Source organism: Scyliorhinus torazame, chromosome 8 (assembly GCF_047496885.1).
Source record: "Scyliorhinus torazame isolate Kashiwa2021f chromosome 8, sScyTor2.1, whole genome shotgun sequence".
Lineage (NCBI taxonomy): Eukaryota > Metazoa > Chordata > Chondrichthyes > Carcharhiniformes > Scyliorhinidae > Scyliorhinus > Scyliorhinus torazame.
This window is the reverse complement of record NC_092714.1, coordinates 132,313,029-132,333,384: the sequence shown is the minus strand read 5'-3', so window position 1 is coordinate 132,333,384 and position 20,356 is coordinate 132,313,029. Positions and strand designations below refer to the sequence as shown.

The following is a 20,356-nucleotide window of genomic DNA, read 5'->3' as shown; positions in this document are numbered from 1 at the left end:
TGCTGAGAAATCCAAGGAATCTGCCTTGGTTGTATTTGCTAATTATTGCGCACATGGGGTGTTTGACCATAGTTTGCCTGTTAATTCACATATTCCTCATATTAACCCTGAATGTTAGAGTATAAGATAGATATTGTAAATTATTTTATCTTTTCAACCTTGTACTGTGAAGTTTTTTGTTGTACGTTCAAAACCTCTGGTCATGTGGCTTGATTCTTTAAGCAAGTGTCTTGAATCTCAAATTTCTGTCTACTTTAAACAAAAGGTATTGGTCACTCACTGGATCTTACCAAAAATTTGGGGATTCGGTCTAGGATGATAACACAGGTGACTGGAAGCTCAGGGCTGGGCTTGTGAACTGATTGGAGGTGTTCTGCAAAGCTTCCACCCAATCTGTGTTTCCTTTCCCTGACGTAGGATAGGCCACATCCTAAGCAGTGAATACAGTATGCATACGTAGATTCTTACCTTGCATTAAGCCACTTTTAGTGGCCATTCTGGTATTGACTAGATTCCTCAGCCACTGCTGTGCATCTTATTAGCTTGCACTCTGCCTTTGTGTCAGCCCTTGTCACTTGGGAAAAGAATTCACCCCCCAGGAGTCTGAACAAAGACGGGCAGCAATGAATGGGAGCGTGATAAAGAGATTTGCTTTGCGTTTTTATGTACTGAATTGAATGCATACTGTGGAGGATTGCTTAACTTCCACTTTGGGCAATATTTGTTCCCCAAATCAAATGCAGATTGTTGGATGATAATACTGGAGCAGTCACTTATATCAAACATGACGAATGCTTTGAAGCATGATTGCTGAATGGCTGCTGGCTTCCCATACTCCTCGGGAATGCGGCTGATTAACAGTTTAGGCTCTTCAATATTTTACCAATTTATATAAGCCACAAGGTGACAGATGTGATAAATAAAAGCATTTTGGACGCGTTTTTGAAATTGTGGTGTTGCTTTCTGTTAGTTCCGAGACATCGCAGCCTCAGTCTGAAACCACTCATGCCTGCGTTTCAGCACCAGCATTAACAAAAGACAAGTCGGGCATCAGAATCATTGATTGCAAGTGCTGTTGCGTAGCAACATCGAAATGTTGTCCCTTGCTCCAGCCATTATGTAAAATTAGTGTTGCATGCATCTTTGGCAATATTGCAACCAGGCAAGCATGGTTAAAGGGGCATTGATCTCATTGTTAAGTCGGGAAAAAATCCAAGCTCTGTGTCTACCTCTGCAAGTCTTTTCACTCAGTTACAGCAGTGAAACTCTGCTCAATGATCTCTGATAGCTTTAGAAATTCCTACCACAATTCTTGCATTTGTATAGCACTTTAATTTGATAAAACATTCTAAGGCGCTGCACAGGAATGTACATGGGTATAAAATGTACACCTAGTGAAAGAAAGAAGACATTACAATGGACTACAAGAAAGGTGGGGAGGGATTCTCCATCCATTCATGCTGGCAGTGTTCTCCTCTCCTGCTGCAGTGAATAGAGGTTTGGCTGTGCATCACATTGTCCGTCCTCGCTGGCAGCAGTAACGGGGCGAACTCGAATCGGAGAATCCCGGCTGTTATCTCAGCAGTGGGGTTTAAGGAGAGTATTAAAGGAGGAAGAACGGCTGAGAGCTTTAAGAAGGGGAATTCCAGAGCTCCAGGTCCAGGTAGGTGAAGGCTTGGGAACCAATGATGGTGCAAAGGCAGTCTCGGATACAGAAGAATGCAGGATCTCAAAGGATAGAACAATAAAATAGAATTCTTACAGTGCAGAAGGAGGCTATTCGGCGAATGGAGTCTGGACAGACCCTCTGACAGAGCACCCTACCTTGGCCCACTCACCGCCCTATCCCTGTAATCCCATAACCCCACCTAAATTGCACATCTTGTGAGAGGAAACCCGAGCACGAGGAGGAAACCCACGCAGACACGGGGAGAACGTGCAAACTCCACACAGACAGTGACCCAAGCCGGGAATCGAACCTGGGACCCTGGCGCTATGAGTAACCACTGTGTGTAGTAACCACTGTCACCGTGCCGCCCCCTGATTGTAGGGCTGTAGAAGGTTACAGAGATAGGGAGGAGTGAAAGGGAGATTTGAACAGCAGGCGGGGAGTTTTAGGTTTGCGATTGTATAGTCAGCTGTTTTAAGTTACTGGCAGGGTGGTACAGAGAGGTGCTTGGGATTTCTTTTCAAATTTAGTACCTGGTCCTGAGCTTTCACCATTGGTACCAGAATCCAAAAACATTCCTCTTCTTGTTATCTTTGTGGACACAATAACCCAGTTATCTTGAAGTGGTTAATGGCGCCTCTGAAAGAGAAGTGGAGAAGAATTTCAGACATTTGTCTGTTCGGGTTTCTAATCTCAGGGCCTTGATGTTTCAAGCGGATTTATTTGGTTCCTGTTAACCAGTGAATATCTGAGTCATCGGAGGAACTTGCTGGGCTGCTTTGAAGAGAGAATATATCTCAAAACAAGGTGACTTTTCAAACCGTCAAAATATCTCTTGCTAATTCCGCTGCTTGAGGGGGTAAGCTTTACATGCAAAAGTGGACTTGAGTTCAAATTCCACCACCGCCATTTGTATATTTGAATTCAGTTATTTTCTTGAAGAATATTGAAATAAATTTCGCATATCAATAAAAGTGTCCCTGGAGCTGCCATTTTGTTATTAAGTACTCCATTGGCTCACTAATGTCCTTTTGGGTAGGAAGCCTGCTATCCTTGTCCAGACTGCAACACGTGACTCCAGCCTAATACTAACTTGACTAACTCTTAATTGACCTCTGAAGTGACCCGACAAACCTCTTAGTTGCATCAGATTTCCATAATTCGGCAATTCCAGACGATGGCACACCACCACTATCTCAAGGGCAACTAGGGATGGGCAATTAATGCTAGCTTTGCCAGTGATTTCCATGTTCCAGAAAAAGGGATTGCTGGGTGATTTTATGTTTCCTGAAACAAACAACAAACTTGTACGTACCATTTATTTATTATAAATTTAGAGTACCCAGTTATATATTTTTTCCAATGAAGGGGCAATTTAGCGTGGCCAATCCACCTATCCTGCACATCATTTTGGGTTGCGGGAGTGAGACCCACGCAGGCATGGGGAGAATATGCAAACTCCACACGGACAGTGACGCAGACCGGGATCGAACCCGCGTCCTCGCGCTGTGAGGCAGCAGTGCTAACCACTGCACCACCACCCCGCCCGATGCGAACCATTTATGAATCACTGCTTGGACATCAGCCTAATTCTCAGCACCATACTTTGGAAGGATTCCAAATTGGCCTTGGAGGGGGACACAGGGGGGATTTAGCATTGGGATGAAGAATCTCCATTATGTGGAGAGACTAGAGAATCCGGATATATTCTCCTGAGCGAAGAGCAGGTTAAGGGGATATGAATTGGAAAGGTTCAACATTATAAGGGAATTTGGGAGAATGAATACTGTAAGACAAAGCAGTTTTAAAAAAAATTACTTTATCGGAGTTACAAAGCCAGAGCTCAGAGCGTGCACAGGGGCAAACCCCTAATCCAGCTCCTTGCTTGATTCAAAAACCAGTTCAAATTGAATCCATTTCATGGTCCCCACATCTGTGCTAGTCTCCTATTTCCATACTCACGAGCACGTGGCACTGCGGATAATCCAAAGATTACAACCCGAGAGGTCCTGCTTTTTACTCTACAGCCTAGCTCCCTGAATTCCTGATGCAAGACCTCATCCCTCTTTCTACCTATGTCATTGGTACCAACATGAACCATGAGCTCTGCCTTATCACCCTCCCCATTCAGGATGACCTCCAGCTGTTCAGTTACATCCCGAACCCTGGCACCAGCTGGCACCACCCAATCCTGGAGTCTTTATCACGACCACAGAAGCGCCTATCTGTGCCCCTTACTATGGAGTCCTCTATGATTATTGCTCTTCTACGCTTTGACCTTTCCTGTCCGAACAACAGAGCCAGCTGTGGTGCCACTGCTCTGGCCGCTGCTGTCGTTTTCCCCTGATAAGGCCACCCCCAACAGTATCCAAAGTGGTATACTTGTTAGAGAGGGGGAGGCCACACGGGATTCCTGCACTGACTGCCTGCCCTTTCATTTTAAAAAAATTTAGAGTACCCAATTATTTGTTTCTAATTACAGGGCAATTTAGCGTGGCCAATCCACCTACCCTGCACATCTTCGGATTGCGGGGGTGAGACCCACGTTGACATGGGGAGAAAGCGGAAACTCCACACAGACAGTGACCCGGGGCTGGGATCGAACCCGGGTCCTTGGCGCCGCGAGGCAGCAGTGCTAACCACTGTGCCACCGTACCCCCTCTTTGTCCCTTCTTTGCTTGTCCTCGTTACTACCAATTAGTGCCCTTGCAGATTATAAACCACAAAATTTAGTTTCAAACTATAATTGATGAAAGTTGTAAAGACTTACCAACCTTGTCCACTACTTACCAATCAGCTCTCTCCCTTGTATCCTCAGCTGCCGCAGGGCAAGACCATTCTCTGAAGAGTTCACACTTCAAGTCTTTTGGCTTTTCATCAGAACTAAAGGAAGGCAGAATTTGTTCGAACTGAGAGATTGCAACAAAAAAATAGCAAATTTACGCACAAACGTCAAATGGCCTGGTATGGGAAGGGAGGGGAGTGTTGTACTGAGGCAATACATGTATGGAATATTTTAAAATGGGCTTAAAGATGGAGGAGAAAAGTCACAATCTAAGCTTTTATTACTTTTTAATAATCTTCATTGTCACAAGTAGGCTTACATTAACACTGTAATGAAGTAAGGGCAGCACAGTGGTGAAGTGGGTTAGCCCTGCTGCCTCACGGCGCTGAAGTCCCAGATTCGATCCCGGCTCTGGCTCACTGTCCGTGTGGAGTTTGCACATTCTCCCCGTGTCTGCGAGGGTTTCGCCCCCACAACCCAAAGATGTGCAGGGCGGGTAGATTGGCCATGCTAAATTGCCCCTTAATTGGAAAAAATGAATTGGGTACTCTAAATTTGAAAAAAAACACTGTAATGAAGTTACTGTGAAAAGCTCCTAGTCGCCCCATTCCGCGCCTGTTCGGGTTCACAGGGAGAATTCAGAATGTCCAGTTCACCTAACAGCACATCTTTCGGGACTTGTGGGAGGAAACTGGAGCACCCGGAGGAAATCCACGCAGACACGGGGAGAACGTGCAGACTCTGTACAGACAGTGACCCAAGCCGGGAATCGAACCTGGGACCCTGGAGCTGTGAAGCAACAGTGCTGACCACTGTGCTACCGTAAAGTTGCAGAACTCAATGTTGGGTCCTGAGGGCTGCAATGCGCATTGCCTCAGCTTAAACACTGGGGGCGGGATTCTCCGAGCCTCCACGGTGAAAGTGCAATCAGCGCGGGGGGCGGAGAATGGGCACTGACGCCGAATTCTGGCAAGATGCCGCTCCCGCAATCCCTGGAGAATCGCTGTGAATCGCGCACCCACGGTCTCCGCGGCGCAGGTAGGGGGACCATTGACAGCGTCCCGATGGGACAGATGGTCCCACCCGTCGGGAACTCGACGTGGCGGCTGTGGACTCAGTCCGCGGCCGTCCTGGTGGGGGGCGGAGGGATCCTTCACCGGGAGGGCCTCACAAACAGCCAGGCTATCGATCGGGGACCACCGATCCGCGGGTGTGCGCGATCTCGGGGGGGCGGCCTATCTTTCGTTTTGGTGTGAGTCCGCCATGGGCGCATGAGCGGACCTCCGACCGGAAGTGCAGGGCCCTATATCGGCAACAGCAGCTGCGAGGGCTACTCCGGGGCCCTGCTAGCCCCCTTCAGTTAGGAGAATCACTCTGGACTTTCTTCAGCCCTGTGTCACCCGTCTTCTTCTTAAAAGCTGCTACTTTTTGTTGCAATCTCTTATAGCTGGGAAACATTCTCCCTCCCTTCAGCTCCTGACCTTATTATGGCCTCAGTTCAATTATGGACAAAAGAGCTGAACTCCATTGGTGAGGTTAGAGTGACTGCCCTTGGCATCAAGGCAGCATGTGACCAAGTATGGCATCAAGAAGCCCTAGCTAAACTGGAGTCAATGGGAATCAGGGGGAAAACTCTCCGCTGGTTGGAGTCATACCTGGCACAAAGGAAAATGGTTCTGGTGGTTAGAGGTCAATCATTTCAGGGCAGCACGGTGGCGCAGTGGTTAGCACTGTTGCCTACGGCGCTGAGGACCCGGGTTCGAAACCTGGCCCTGGATCACTGTCTGTGTGGAGTTTGCACATTCTCCCCGTGTCTGCGTGAGCTTCACCCCCACAACCCAAAGATGTGCAGATAGGTGGATTGGCCCCTTAATTGGAAAAAAAATAATTGGGTAATCTAAGTTTATTAAAAAAATTAATAAATAAGAGCTTAATCATTTCAGCGGCAGGACATTACTGCAGGAGTTCCTCAGGGTAGTTTCCTAGGCCCAACCATCGTCAGCTGCTTCATCAATGTACTCCCTTCCATCATAAGGTCAGAAGTGGGGTCGTTCGCTGATGACTGCACAATGTTCAGCACCATTCGCAACTCCTCAGATAATGAAGCTCCATGTCCAAATGCAGCAAGACCTGGACAATATCCAGGCTTGGGCTGACAAGTGGCAAGTTACAGTCGAACCAAACAGGTGCCAGGAAATGACCAGCAAGAGAGATCTAACCACTGCTCCTTGACATTCAATGGCATTACCATCGTTGAATCCCCTACCATTAACATCCTGGGAAACTGAACTGGACCAGCCACGTTAATACTGTGGCTACTAGGGCAGACCAGAGGCTAGGAATCCGGCAGGGAATAATTCACCTTCTGACCCTCCAAAGCCTGTCCACCATCTACATGGCACAAGTCAGGAGGGTAATGGAATGCTCTCTACTTGCCTGGATGAATGTGCAGCTCCAACAACACTCAAGAAGCGTGACACCATCCAGCACAAAGCAGCCCGCTTGATTGCTGCACCTTCCAAAAACATTAAACCCTCCACCACCACGCAGTAGCAGCCGTGTGTACCATCAACAAGATGCTCTGCAGTAACTCGCCAAGGTTCCTTCGACGGCACCTTCCAAACCCACGACCACTACCATCTAGAAGGACAAGAGCAACAGATACCTGGGAACCCCACCACCTGGAGGCTCTCCTCCAAATCACTCATCATCGTGACTTGGAAATATATTGCAGTTCCTGCACTGTCGCTGGGGCAACATCCTGGAACTCCCTCCCTAACTGCACAGTGGGTGTACCTAAATTTCCGGATCTGCAAATGTTCAAGAGGCAGATCACCACCACCTTCTGAAGGGCAACTAGGGATGGTGAATAAATGCTGGCCGAACCAGCTTTTTGAAAAGTTCTGATGAAGAGTCAAAGAACTCTAAATGTTATCTCGGTTTCTCTCCGAACAGGTGCTGCCAGACCTGCTGAGTTATTCCAGCATTTTCCGTTCTTGTGTCTGTTTTAGTGCTTTTGATTAGCCAGGACATTAAGGAGAACTTTCCCTCTCCATTGAAATGAGACCCTGGGATCTTTTATGTCCTAGGAGGAAGGCAGATGGGGCCTCAGTTTAATGTCCCATTCACAGGATGACACCATTGTCTGCGCTGCACTGGGAGTTGCAGCCTAGATTTTATATTTGGGTTTGTAAAGAAGGCCTTGAACTTGGAGGCAACGCTGCCACCTGCTTAAGCCAGGGCTGTCAGGATTCTACCAAAGCTTCAACAAAAACACTAAAAACCCTGGTTCTAATGAAGGACAGTGACTAAAGCGTTAACTCATCACTTCTCACCACAAATGCGGTTTCCAACATGTTCTGTTTCTTGTTTCAGAATTCCAGTATCTGCAGTATTTCTCTCTTCAATTCCCCCACAGGCCCAGGAATGTTCTCTCCCACTAATATCCGATAACCTGAACAAAAACTTGCATGAGCCAATCAGGAGTGTGAATCACTTCCACTTTCAGCTAACTTCAGACCATTTGGTCCATCTGGTTCACGCCAGCGTATATATTCCACATGCACATATATCCCTGGTGTTTTGTGCAGTTTTTCCTTACATACATCAAATAAAGATGGAGCAACATGACCCCAGCTATTCCACCTTACTTTCTGTTTCAGGATTTGCCTGTCTCTCTCTTATTTTAAAGCTTGATCTACATCAGTAACTGTCATATGAGGGTACCTTTAAGACATGGATGTTTAAGCAATGTACCTTTAAGAAAACAGTGATGTCATAGAGTGAGTGGAGCTCAGCTCAGTTCAGCCATTTTGAAGTTTCAGTTTTAAAAAGTGCCTGGCTGGTTTTGCTGAGAGCAGTTTAAAAGTGCCTGGCTGTTTTGCTGTGAGCTGATTAAAAGGAGAAAGCCAGTTTGAGACAGAATCTTGAGAAGTTCTGGTTTGCTGTGAGTTGCTTGAAGGGAGAAAGCCAGTTGGAAAAAGCAGTTTTTGTGTGTCTGTGCGTTTCCAGAGAGCTGCAAGAAGAAAGCAAGTTGCTGGAGCTGAAGTCAACCAAGCTAATATGTCTCTGCCATTCTACAGAAAATATATATATCATTTAACCTGGTGTGTTACTGTTTAAAGGTGTTAAGTCTCTTGGAAGTTTGAAGGAACATTTTAAGGAGTTATTTACTGTTGCAATATTTTCTGAGTTATCTTTGGAGTAAGGGGTGTTAAGAGATCCAATGTTTATTTAAGATGTTAAGTTGAGTTCATGGAATAAACAGTGTTTTGTGTTTAAAAACGCACGTGTCCATAATTGTAATCCCACACCGAGGGAAAAAGCCATGTGCTAGGAAAAGCAACAAATCCATTAAAGGGAGAGGTTGGTTGAACTCCATGATACATTTTGGGGTTCTGAAAACGCCTCGCCCAGAACAGTAACAAACTGTAATATATGTACTGGCAGATTTCCGGGGACAGAATTCAATGAAAAATTTTGTAAGTTCATTTGTGGCGGGTTTTTGAGGGAGCTATCCGGCGAGTCCCCCACCGCTATCAAACGACATGTAGTCACTTTTTGGTCCCTGGGAGTTTCGCGACGGTTTAACCCACACTTTTTGCAGCACTGGGAGCTGAACTCCGAGATCGGGCTGCCATTTTGAAAGCGTGCCCCGATCTCGAAGTGAACTTGTGGGTTCCGCACACCCTGTACCCATGGGAAATGTCACTCCCCCCCCCCCCCCCCCACACACACACACATGGGCACTACCTCATACCTCTAAGTGAGGACACTCTGCTATGGAGTCCCTGGGATCCCTCCCTTCCAGGACCCCCAACTTCCCAGAGACCCCTATTTACCTGCCCTGCATACCCCCACACTTTAACCCCCCCCTCCATCCTCCTTTCATGGGCATGCCCCCCCCCCCCCTCGGGCCTGACCCTTGGCAGTGCCACCCTAGTACCTGGGAGCAATTGCACTGGCACCCAGTCAGTGATCCAGCCAACTTGGCAGTGCTACCTGGGCACCTTGGCAGTGTCAGGGTGGCAGTGCCAAGGTGCCAGCTAGGCAGTTCCAAGGCGACCATGTTCCAGCGGTAGGACCAGGGGCCACCCGGCACCATCCCTGACCACCCAGGGCAATCCAATGGCCAAGGAGATCCCCCGGGTGCCATTCCACCTGGTCCATGTTCCTGTAGACCAGTACTGATTGGTGCCCGGCTGCAGCCTCCCTCGGGAGGCCGGTGAATCGAGGGAGGCAGGTAGATTCTGGGTAGGTAGGCCCGAAGTAGATTTGCAACCTACTTTAGTGAGCTCCATTTGGTCCCGCCCCTTTTGGACAGAGTTCCGATGCCGACGGCTTGGGTAACTTGGGTGTATCCGCAGATGATGCACTGTTTTATAAGGATAGAAGTGTATTACCAGATAAACCACAGTGTATAATCTTACTGGGAGTGAGGAGCTGTTTCCTTGTTCAGACCCGGGGGAGCTCCTTGGCCATTGGATTCCCCTGGGTGGTCAGGGATGGTGCCGGGTGACCCCTGGTTCCTTGTTCAGACCACAAAGTCTAATTATTAAGTAGCATAGCCTGGCTAATCAGAGTGCAATTGCTGGATGATGTCTTTTACGGTCCAATCAACTTAATAGAATCACAGAAATAAACTCAGGGACAAATTAAATGGAGCCTTTCCTGGTAGTGACACTGCCCAAAAATAACAGAGAACAACGGAAACCATCAAGATTAAATCAAAATATGATAAGAGGGGTCGATAAAGAATCCAACCCCTGCTCTGCCCACCAGACATGGAAGGCCTTGATGGTGTCCATGGACACTGTATGCTCTCTCTCCGAGCACACCTGGCCACAAATAAAGCCATGGAAGAAGGGCAGGTACTGGGGCGGGATGACCTGCTTGATCGGCCGCAGTCTGGACCTGTTAATGTCGAGTTTCGCCAGGCCCAGGAGCAGGTTTACGAGGAGGTCCTCTGCCTCTCTCCACACAGGGTAATTGCTGGATGATACTGTGCAGGGTGAGTTCAAGGATAATCGGTGTGTTGTGTCTATAAAACCTCGGATACTTTCCACCAGTTTACTTACTCAAAGGTTGACCTAGGTGTCCTTAATAACGAGGAGAACAAACCACAAATTCAAGTTGAACAATATTTATTTATCACAATTAACCCGTAAATTACCCACAAAATATATTCTAGAGTACCCAAGATCAGTGTATGCTACCCACAAAGATAGCTTGGTAGGCTATGGATTCAATCACTGCATTCCTCTGGTCTGTCTTCACGAAGATCGTTCTCGCCGGCAGTTCTTCCCTTCCCTCCCCTTTCCCATTTCCTCTGGCTTTCCACCAATGATGCATCGGGAGGGGTGTTAGCACCCAATGGTCTGGTTGCTGACCGTTTGACAGGACACCTGAGCCCGCCCCAGGTGTCCATCTCTGGTGGCGTTGGGTGCACCTAATCTGTTCCCATATAAGTTCATGATGTGGAGATGCCGGCGTTGGACTGGGGTGAGCACAGTAAGAAGTCTTACAACACCAGGTTAAAGTCCGCCTGCAATACGTGCCAGATCATCGACATGGGTACCACCATTAAACGTGAGAACACCACCCACGATGTATGTGGTACATACTCGTGCGACTCGGCCAACGCAGTCTACCTCATACGCAGTAGGAAAGGATGTCCCGAAGCATGTTACATTGGCGAGACACTGCGACAACGGATGAACGGGCATTGCGCAACAATCGCCAGGCAGGATTGATCCCTTCCAGCCGGGGAACACTTCAGCAGTCAAGGGCATTCAGCCTCAGATCTTCGGGTAAGCGTTCTCCAAGGCGGCCTTCAGGCCGCGCGACACGCAGAATCGCCGAGCAGAAACTTATAGCCAAGTTCCGCACACAAGAGTACGGCCTCACCGGGACCTTGGATTCATGTCGCATTACATTCACCCCCCCACCAACTGGGCTGGGCTTGCAAAATCCTACCAACTGTCCTGGCTTGAGACAATTCACAAGTCTTTAACCTGTGATTATCCCTCTCTCCAGTTGCTCCATCTGGACCTGTAAAGACTTAATTACCTGCAAAGACTCGCATTCAAAGTATCATATTGCATCATTAACTTTGTCTCTGGAACCCACCTCTTCATTCACCTGAGGAAGGAGCTGTGTTCCGAAAGCTAGTGATTTGAAACAAACCTGTTGGACTTTAACCAGTTGTAAGACTTCTTGCTGTGCCCATATAAGGTAACAGCAGAAACTCTGGGTGGCAGAAAGTCCATCCCGATTGGGCTGCTGACAATAGACCTGTGCATATCAATATGGTGCGATGATCTCCTGTATGGTGATTGACGGGCAGGTCCAGACGTGTTCTGGCAGCTTGTCTGTTGGTTGTGTATTTGACTTTAATCAAGTCTGAATTCCAACATCCTGCCTGAGCTTTGACTGCAGTATGATTTTAAAATGCCCAATTCTTCAATTTAAAATGGCCAATTGTAATCGGGCCTAAAACTAGGCCTTGCTAGGTTACCATAAGTGTATAATTTCTTGATGATGCTATGCATGGTGAGGTTAACCAGAGCTTAAATGCTTGATGAGACTGCGCAGAGTAAGACCCTTCTCAATAGTGGGGAATTCCTATTCTTCTGGAGAACTCCCCATCTTTTTGTGAGGAAATGGATTCTTTTTTAAAAAAGTATTTTTATTCCAATTTTAACATTTAACATTTTACAATAAAAAAGAATAAATACACCTAACATATTATCCCCCCAAACTAGAAAACCCCCTTTCACCCCTTAACAGTCAATAGTAACCAACTCTCCAAAATGCAAAATGAACTCTTGTGGAACCCATCACTCGTCCCCCCCCTTGTAGAAACGTCACCTTCTCCAGGGCTAAGAGCTCCATTAGGTCCCCCCGCCAAGCCGAAGCACAGGGTGGAGAAGCTGACCTCCACCCCAACAGGACCTGCCTGCGAGCAAACAGTGAGCTGAAGGATAAAACATCTGCCCCCACACCCGTCCGCAACTCCTACATCCATCCTCCATGATTCCCCGGATTGGCACAGCCCTCGACTCCGCTCCCAACCTGCCGGAATTGCCTCCAAATCTTCGGCGTGGCCACTACCACCGGACTTCCCAAATACTTCCCTCGAGCCAACGGAAGAGGGGCCGTCGCCAGTGCCCGCAACCCTGACCCCCTACTCGAACCCGCCTCCATCCTCACCCACAAAGCCTCCACCTCCCTATTCCAACCCCGTACCTTCTCCTCATTCGCCGCCCAGTAATAATGCATCAAATTGGGCAAGCCTAACCCCACCCCCACCGACTCCCATCCCCTCTGCAGTCCCACCTTCCTTATCCTGGTCACCTTCCCCACCCAGACAAATGAAGAAATCAGCCTATCCACCCACTTGAAAAACGCTTTGGGCAAAAAGACTGGTTGGCCCTGAAATAAAACCCCCCAAACCGTGGTAAAATATTCATCTTCACTGCTGCCCTGCCAACGACAGAGGAAGATTATCCCATCTCAACAAATCTGCTTTCACCCTCCCCACCAAACTTGAAAACTTCAACTTCTAAAAACTGCCTAGTCCCGAGCCACCTGCATCCCAGATGTCTAAAATGAGATACTGTCACACCTAATGGCAAACCCCTCCCCCGACCCTGGAGCGGAAACCACAAAATACTCACTTTTCCCAAGTTCATTTTATACCCCAAAAACATCTGAAATCTTTGAAGCAAACCTATTATGTCGCTCACTGAGGAGCCCGGCTCCAAAATGTATAGCAACAAATCGTCCACGTACAAGGATACCCAATGCTCCACCACCACCCTCACTATCCCCTTCCACAACTCTGAGCTCCTCAGCGCAATGGCCAAGGGCTCTATTGCTAACGCAAACAGAAGGGGGGACACAGAGCCTCCCTGCCTCGTTCCTCGATGCAAGGAAAAATACCCTGAGTTCATATCGTTCGTATGCACACACATCATCAGCTCCTTTTACAGCAACTTCACCCATGCCACAAACTTAGGCCCAATCCCAAACCTCTCCAACACAGATAGCCTCACTCCGCTATGTCAAACGCCTTCTCCGCATCTAACACCACCATCACCTCCAACTCCCTTCCCTCTGCCAGAGAAAGCACCACATTCAGCAGCCGCCACATATCAAACCCCGTTTGATCCTCCCCAATCACCCTTGGTGGCACACCCCCGACCTCAGTGGCAGCACCTTTGCCAATATCTTGCCGTCCACATTCAGCAGAGATATGGGCCTGTATGCCCCAAACTCCACTGGATCCTTGTCCTTCTTTAGCAGCAACGAGATGGAGGCCTGTCCCATCGTTTTTGGCAAATACCCCCCCGACCAGCATGTCTCGAACATTTCCACAAATACTGCTGCCAGATTATCCTTAAATTTCTTTAAAATTCCACCGAAAAACCATCCGGCCCTGCCACCTTCCCCGTCTGCATCTTCCCAATTCTTGCCGTCGCGTCTTCTACCCCCACCGGCTCGTCCAGCCCCACCCTTTCCATTTCACCCATCTTCGGCGCTCTCACTTCCCCAAAAACTCCGTTCATCCCCTGGTGGTTCCGACTTATACAAGACGGGCAGCACGGTAGCACAGGTGGATAGCACTGTGGCTTCACAGCGCCAGGGTCCCAGGTTCGATTCCCCGCTGGGTCACTGTCTGTGCGGAGTCTGCACGTTGTCCCCGTGTCTGCGTGGGTTTCCTCCGGGTGATCCGGTTTCCTCCCACAGTCCCAAAACGTGCAGTTTAGGTGGATTGGCCATGCTAAAATTGTGTGACCTCAGTGACCAAAAAAAAAAGGTTAGGAGGGCTTATTGGGTGACGGGGATAGAGTGGAAGTGAGGGCTTCAGTGGGTCGGTGCAGACTCGATGGGCTGAATGGCCTCCTTCTGCACTGTGTGTTCTATGTTGTTGTTCTAAGTCTCTATAAAACTTCTCAAACACCTTATTAATCCACCCCGGGGCCATCACAAGATCGTCCCCCACCCTAATCCTCACACAAGCTGCAGCTTGTCCACGGAGCTGACCTGCCAACGTATGGCCCGCCTTCACCCCATACTCATAGAACGTCCCGCTCGCCTTTCTCAGCTGACGCACCACTTTCCACGCAGCAACAGATCAAAACTTGCCTGCAATTCCTTCCTCTTCACCAAAGGTCTCAGGTCTGGGTCCCCCGGATGCCTCCTGTCCACTTCCAGAACCTCTTCTATAAATCGTTGATGTTCCTCTCTCTCCTCCTTATCCACCTTAGCCATAAACAAAATAACCTCCCCCCTCACCACTGCCTTCAGAGCCTCCCAAACAACCGACGGTGAGACGTCATGGGGCCGATTCTCCGATATTGAGGCCAAGTGTTCGCGCCGGCGTTCACAACGACGCAAATAGGGCCCGAACACGACCTATTCTGGCCCCCACAGGGGGCCAACATGGCGCTGGAGCGGTTCACGCCGCTCCAGCATCCTTACGCACGCTGGCCCCTCACCAACATGGAGCCGGTGTGGAAGGAGGTAGACCCGGGGGGAGAGAGGCCGGCCCGCCGATCTGTGGGCCCCGATCGCGGGCCAGACCCCATCGGAGGCCACCCCGGTGAATGCGTCTGCCCCCCCCCCCCCCACCCCCAGCATTCCTGCAGAGTTCCCGCTGGCAGCGACCAGGGGTGGACGGCGCCGGTGGGAACCTTTTGTGTCGTAGTGGCGGCTCGGCCCATCCGGCTGGAGAATTGCTGCTCGCTGGTTCTCCGTGCAGCCCGGTGCGAATCGCGCGCCACTGGTTTCCGGGGGGTGGGAGAATCTCGTGCAGGGGTCGGGGCGGCGTGGCGCGATTTTAAGGAAAATCCCAAGGCTTTTTACACGTACATAAAAAGCAAGAGGGTAGCCAGGGAAAGGGTTGGCCCACTGAAGGATAGGCAAGGGAATCTATGTGTGGAGCCAGAGGAAATGGGCGAGTACTAAATGAATACTTTGCATCAGTATTAACCAAAGAGAAGAAATTGGTAGATGTTGAGTCTGGAGAAGGGTGTGTAGATAGCCTGGGTCACATTGAGATCCAAAAAGACGAGGTGTTGGGTGTCTTAAAAAATATTAAGGTAAATAAGTCCCCAGGGCCTGATGGGATCTACCCCAGAATACTGAAGGAGGCTGGAGAGGAAATTGCTGAGGCCTTGACAGAAATCTTTGGATCCTCACTGTCTTCAGGGGATGTCCCGGAGGACTGGAGAATAGCCAATGTTGTTCCTCTGTTTAAGAAGGGTAGCAAGGATAATCCCAGGAACTACAGGCCAGTGAGCCTTACTTCAGTGGTAGGGAAATTACTGGAGAGAATTCTTCGAGACAGGATCTACTCCCATTTGGAAGCAAATGGACGTATTAGTGAGAGGCAGCGCGGTTTTGTGAAGGGAAGGTCGTGTCTCACTAACCTGATAGAGTTTTTCGAGGTCACTAAGATGATTGATGCAGGTAGGGCTGTGGATGTTGTCTATATGGACTTCAGTAAGGCCTTTGACAAGGTCCCTCATGGTAGACTAGTACAAAAGGTGAAGTCACACGGATTCAGGGGTGAGCAGGCAAGGTGGATACAGAACTGGCTAGGTCATAGAAGGCAGAGAGTAGCAATGGAAGGATGCTTTTCTAATTGGAGGGCTGTGACCAGTGGTGTTCCACAGGGATCAGTGCTGGGACCTTTGCTCTTTGTAGTATATATAAATGATTTGGAGGAAAATGTAACTGGTCTGATTAGTAAGTTTGCAGACGACACAAAGGTTGGTGGAATTGCGGATAGCGATGAGGACTGTCAGAGGATACAGCAGGATTTAGATTGTTTGGAGACTTGGGCGGAGAGATGGCAGATGGAGTTTAATCCGGACAAATGTGAGGTAATGCATTTTGGAAGGTCTAATGCAGGTAGGGAATATACTGTGAATGGTAGAACCCTCAAGAGTATTGAAAGTCAAAGAGATCTAGGAGTACAGGTCCACAGGTCATTGAAAGGGGCAACACAGGTGGAGAAGGTAGTCAAGAAGGCATACGGCATGCTTGCCTTCATTGGCCGGGGCATTGAGTATAAGAATTGGCAAGTCATGTTGCAGCTGTATAGAACCTTAGTTAGGCCACACTTGGAGTATAGTGTTCAATTCTGGTCGCCACACTACCAGAAGGATGTGGAGGCTTTAGAGAGGGTGCAGAAGAGATTTACCAGAATGTTGCCTGGTATGGAGGGCATTAGCTATGAGGAGCGGTTGAATAAACTCGGTTTGTTCTCACTGGAACGAAGGAGGTTGAGGGGAGACCTGATAGAGGTATACAAAATTATGAGGGGCATAGACAGAGTGGATAGTCAGAGGCTTTTCCCCATGGTAGAGGGGTCAATTACTCGGGGGCATAGGTTTAAGGTGAGAGGGGCAAGGTTTAGAGTAGATGTACGAGGCAGGTTTTTTACGCAAAGGGTAGTGGGTGCCTGGAACTCGCTGCCGGAGGACGTGGTGGAAGCAGGGACGATAGGGACGTTTAAGGGGCATTTTGACAAATACATGAATAGGATGGGAATAGAGGGATACGGACCCAGGAAGTGTAGAAGATTGTAGTTTAGTCGGGCAGCATGGTCGGCACGGGCTTGGAGGGCCGAAGGGCCTGTTCCTGTGCTGTACATTTCTTTGTTCTTTGTTGTTCTTTGTTCTAACAAAAAGTAAAAACATTTACACATAGGGGCGAGATTCTCCGTTATCGGCGCAAAGTCCGCCGACCGGCGCCAAAAACGGCGCAAATCCGACCTGCATCACGCCGTCCCAAACGTTGCAAAGTCTCCGGCCCGGAATGGGCTAGCAGTGATATGACGGGATCCGCGCTTGCTCACGTGGTTCACGCCGTGCGGCGTGTATGACGCCACACGGCGTGATGGCTCATAAGGACGCGCTGCTCCCCCCACACGACCAGAACACCCGACCGGATGGCCGCCCGCCGCTCAGCCCCGAGGTTCCAGTCTCGTGATATTGAGGCGCTCCTGGACGCGGTGGAGCAGAGGAGGGACGCCCTGTATCCCGGACACGGCCGCAGAGTTGCCCCACGCCACAGCCGGCGTATGTGGAGGGAGGTGGCAGAGGCCGTCACCGCTGCGGCCCTGACACCACGGACAGGCACCCAGTGCCACAAGAAGGTGAACGACCTCGTCAGAACAGCCAGGGTGAGTCCCCCCTCCCTGCCCGATATCCATATCCCCCTCCCCCATATCCCCCTCCCCATATCCCCTGTCCCCCATATCCCCCCTCCCCCATATCCCCCATATCCCCCCTCCCCCATATTCCCCCTCCCCCATATCCCCATATCCACCCTCCCCCATATCCCCCATATCCCCCCTATATCCCCCCTCCCCCATATCCCCCACCCTCATATCCCCCCTCCCCATATCCCCCCTCCCCGATATCCGCCTTCCCCCATTTCCCCAAGTGAATCCAGCCCTAACCTTAACCTCTGCAATACACGCGCACCCGATGGCATGCATTCATATACCTGTCTAACACTGTTGCCTTTTACCCCTGCCACCACCCCCCCCCCACAGGAGAAACGCGCACACAACACCAGGGAGCATGTGAGGACTGGAGGAGGCCCCGCTGATAAGAGGCCACTGACCGAACATGAGGAAAGGGCCCTGGAACTGGCTGGCGGACCTGAGGTCCGGGAGCCTACTAGCAAGTGAGCCACCGACAGCCCGTCCCCATATCCCCCCTCCCCTATATCCCCCTCCCCCATACCACCTGATCACTGCCTGCGTGTCTAACCATGCATGCTTCATTGTGTATCGCAGGAGCAAACGTCGAGGCACCCATCCCCGCAGCTGTCGACCGCCCGCATGATGCCCCTCGGAGACCACGGCAGACGGAGAGACCAGACCCTCTGGCATGCGACGCCCGCAGGATGCCCCTCGCAGACCACTGGAGATGGAGAGATCCGGACCCTCCGGCATGCGACGCCCGCAGGATGCCCCTCGCAGACCACGGGAGACGGAGAGACCTGGAGCAACAGGGAGACGACGCCCCCGTCACGTGCGGGTGCGATGACGCAGGCGTGTGCCACCCAGCGACGAGAGGGGCAACCACAGGCCCCAGGCACAGCCGAGCCACAAAACCACTACCCAGGACACCCCTACCCAGGCCACCACTACCCAGGAAACCAAAACCCAGGACACCACTACCCAGGACACCCCTACCCGGGACAGCACTACCCAGGAAACTGAAATACAGGACAGTGACACAGTGTGGATGGGTGGAGACGAACCCCCACCCCAAAGTGCCAAGGACTCAGAGTGGGATGAAGAGCACGACACAACGCCACTGCTGTCACCAACACCCTCCACCATCGCAGAAACATTCACCTCGGTTGGGCACTTTAGTGATGAGGCGTCTGGTACACTCACTGGTGCGCACAACACAGCCGTCCCGGTACAGCAGGTGGAGGTAGGAGCAGCAGAGGGGCCGGGCGGTCGGAGGGCAGCCCAGCCCAAGCGAACATCTGCCGCCCAGATGGATCCCGGGTTCCTGGAGTTACCACACCCACACATAGATCCGATGCAACCACCGACCCGGAGACGAGCGAAGAGGGTGACGGCCGGCTTGCGGCGGCTGCAGTCGCAGGTGGAGGAGTCCACCTGCGTCCAGGAGCTGGCAATGGTGCCGGTCATACGTGCCACCCAGGCTGACACCGCACGTGTGGCGTCCGCGGTGGAGGCAATGGGTGCGACGGTGTCAGACATGGGGAACGGTTTGCGAGGCCTGGGGCTTTCCGTGCAGGCGGCGTCTGTGGCCCAGGACATGGCTGCCCTTTCACAGGAGGCCATGAGCCAGCGCCAGCGGCAGATGCGCTCAACGCCATGGCCCAGTCTCAGCAGGCCATGGCCCAGTCTCAGCAAGCCATGGCCCAGTCTCAACAGTCCACAGCCCAGTCTCTGCAGGCCATGGCCCAGTCTCAGCAGGCCATGGCCCAGTCTCAGCAGGCCATGGCCCAGTCTCTGCAGACCATGGCCCAGTCTCTGCAGGCCATCGCTGAGGGCATCGGCGCCATTGCGCATGTCCGAGCCGGCGTCGCACAGTCACAGACAGGGTTTGCCAATCCCCTGAGCTCCATGGCTGCAAACCTGCAGACCCCTGTCGATACCAGCACGGGCCTCCAGGACTGGCAGCGCCAGATGTCAGGGGGGCGTCGGATGGCCAGTCCGTTCGCATCCCCCACCCATGTAGAGGCCTGGGGGCCATCGGGCACCCCGAGCGAGGAGGAGGTGGTGTGGTCCGTCCCGGCTCCCCCTGTAGGGGAGGTCCCGGAACACCGCGACACCTCTGACTCCCCCCCTTCCGTCCCAGGTGCATCGGGTGGGCAACGGGCAGGACAGGCTGGCAGCTCGCCATCCCAGTCGCCCGGGCCGCAGCCTGGCCCATCTAGGCCAGGATGCCCCAGGAAACGGCCGCCAAAGGGATCCCGTGTCAGAGGGCAGGAATCACAGGAGTCCAGCTCAAGTTCTGCTGTACCGTCTGGGGAACCACCTAGGCGTAGTCAAAGGGCCCGTAAGGCCAAACAATTAGACACTGAGTAAGTTGGCACGGGTGCAGGGCACAGATGGGTTTTAGGGGCTAGGGCACGTGCATGAACTCCTTTGGTTATTAAACTCAATGTTACACCGACAGAAGCTGCCTTTGTGCTCTGTCCAAAGCGTGCGGGGGTGTCATGTACGTTGAGCGCAAGTGTGTGTGTGAGGGGTGGTCTTACCTCAGACCCAGGTGAGTCTGCCCCCTTCCCCCTGGGCCGCCATCAACATCCCCCCGGGCAGAGGACGGGACCGTGCGCTGCAGTGTCACAGCCGCATGCAGGGATGGTCCGGGTGGATGGTGGTACTGTGGCCA

The 20,356-nt window shown here is 51.1% G+C and overlaps 1 protein-coding gene across 2 annotated transcripts in view; it reads left to right on the top strand.

Moving 5' to 3' along the window:
* The window catches only part of LOC140428115 (H(+)/Cl(-) exchange transporter 4), a 125,768-nt gene that overhangs the window by 13,965 nt on the left and 91,447 nt on the right, over positions 1-20,356 (top strand). Inside the window, exon 1 of one of the 2 annotated variants that reach the window (XM_072514192.1) lies at positions 1,337-1,663. The exons of the other annotated variant lie outside the window; for it this stretch is intronic. The gene's annotated coding sequence lies outside the window, so the exon portion shown is untranslated. Of the gene's footprint in view, positions 1-1,336; positions 1,664-20,356 lie in introns of those variants that run through there. 2 annotated transcript variants of the gene reach the window in all.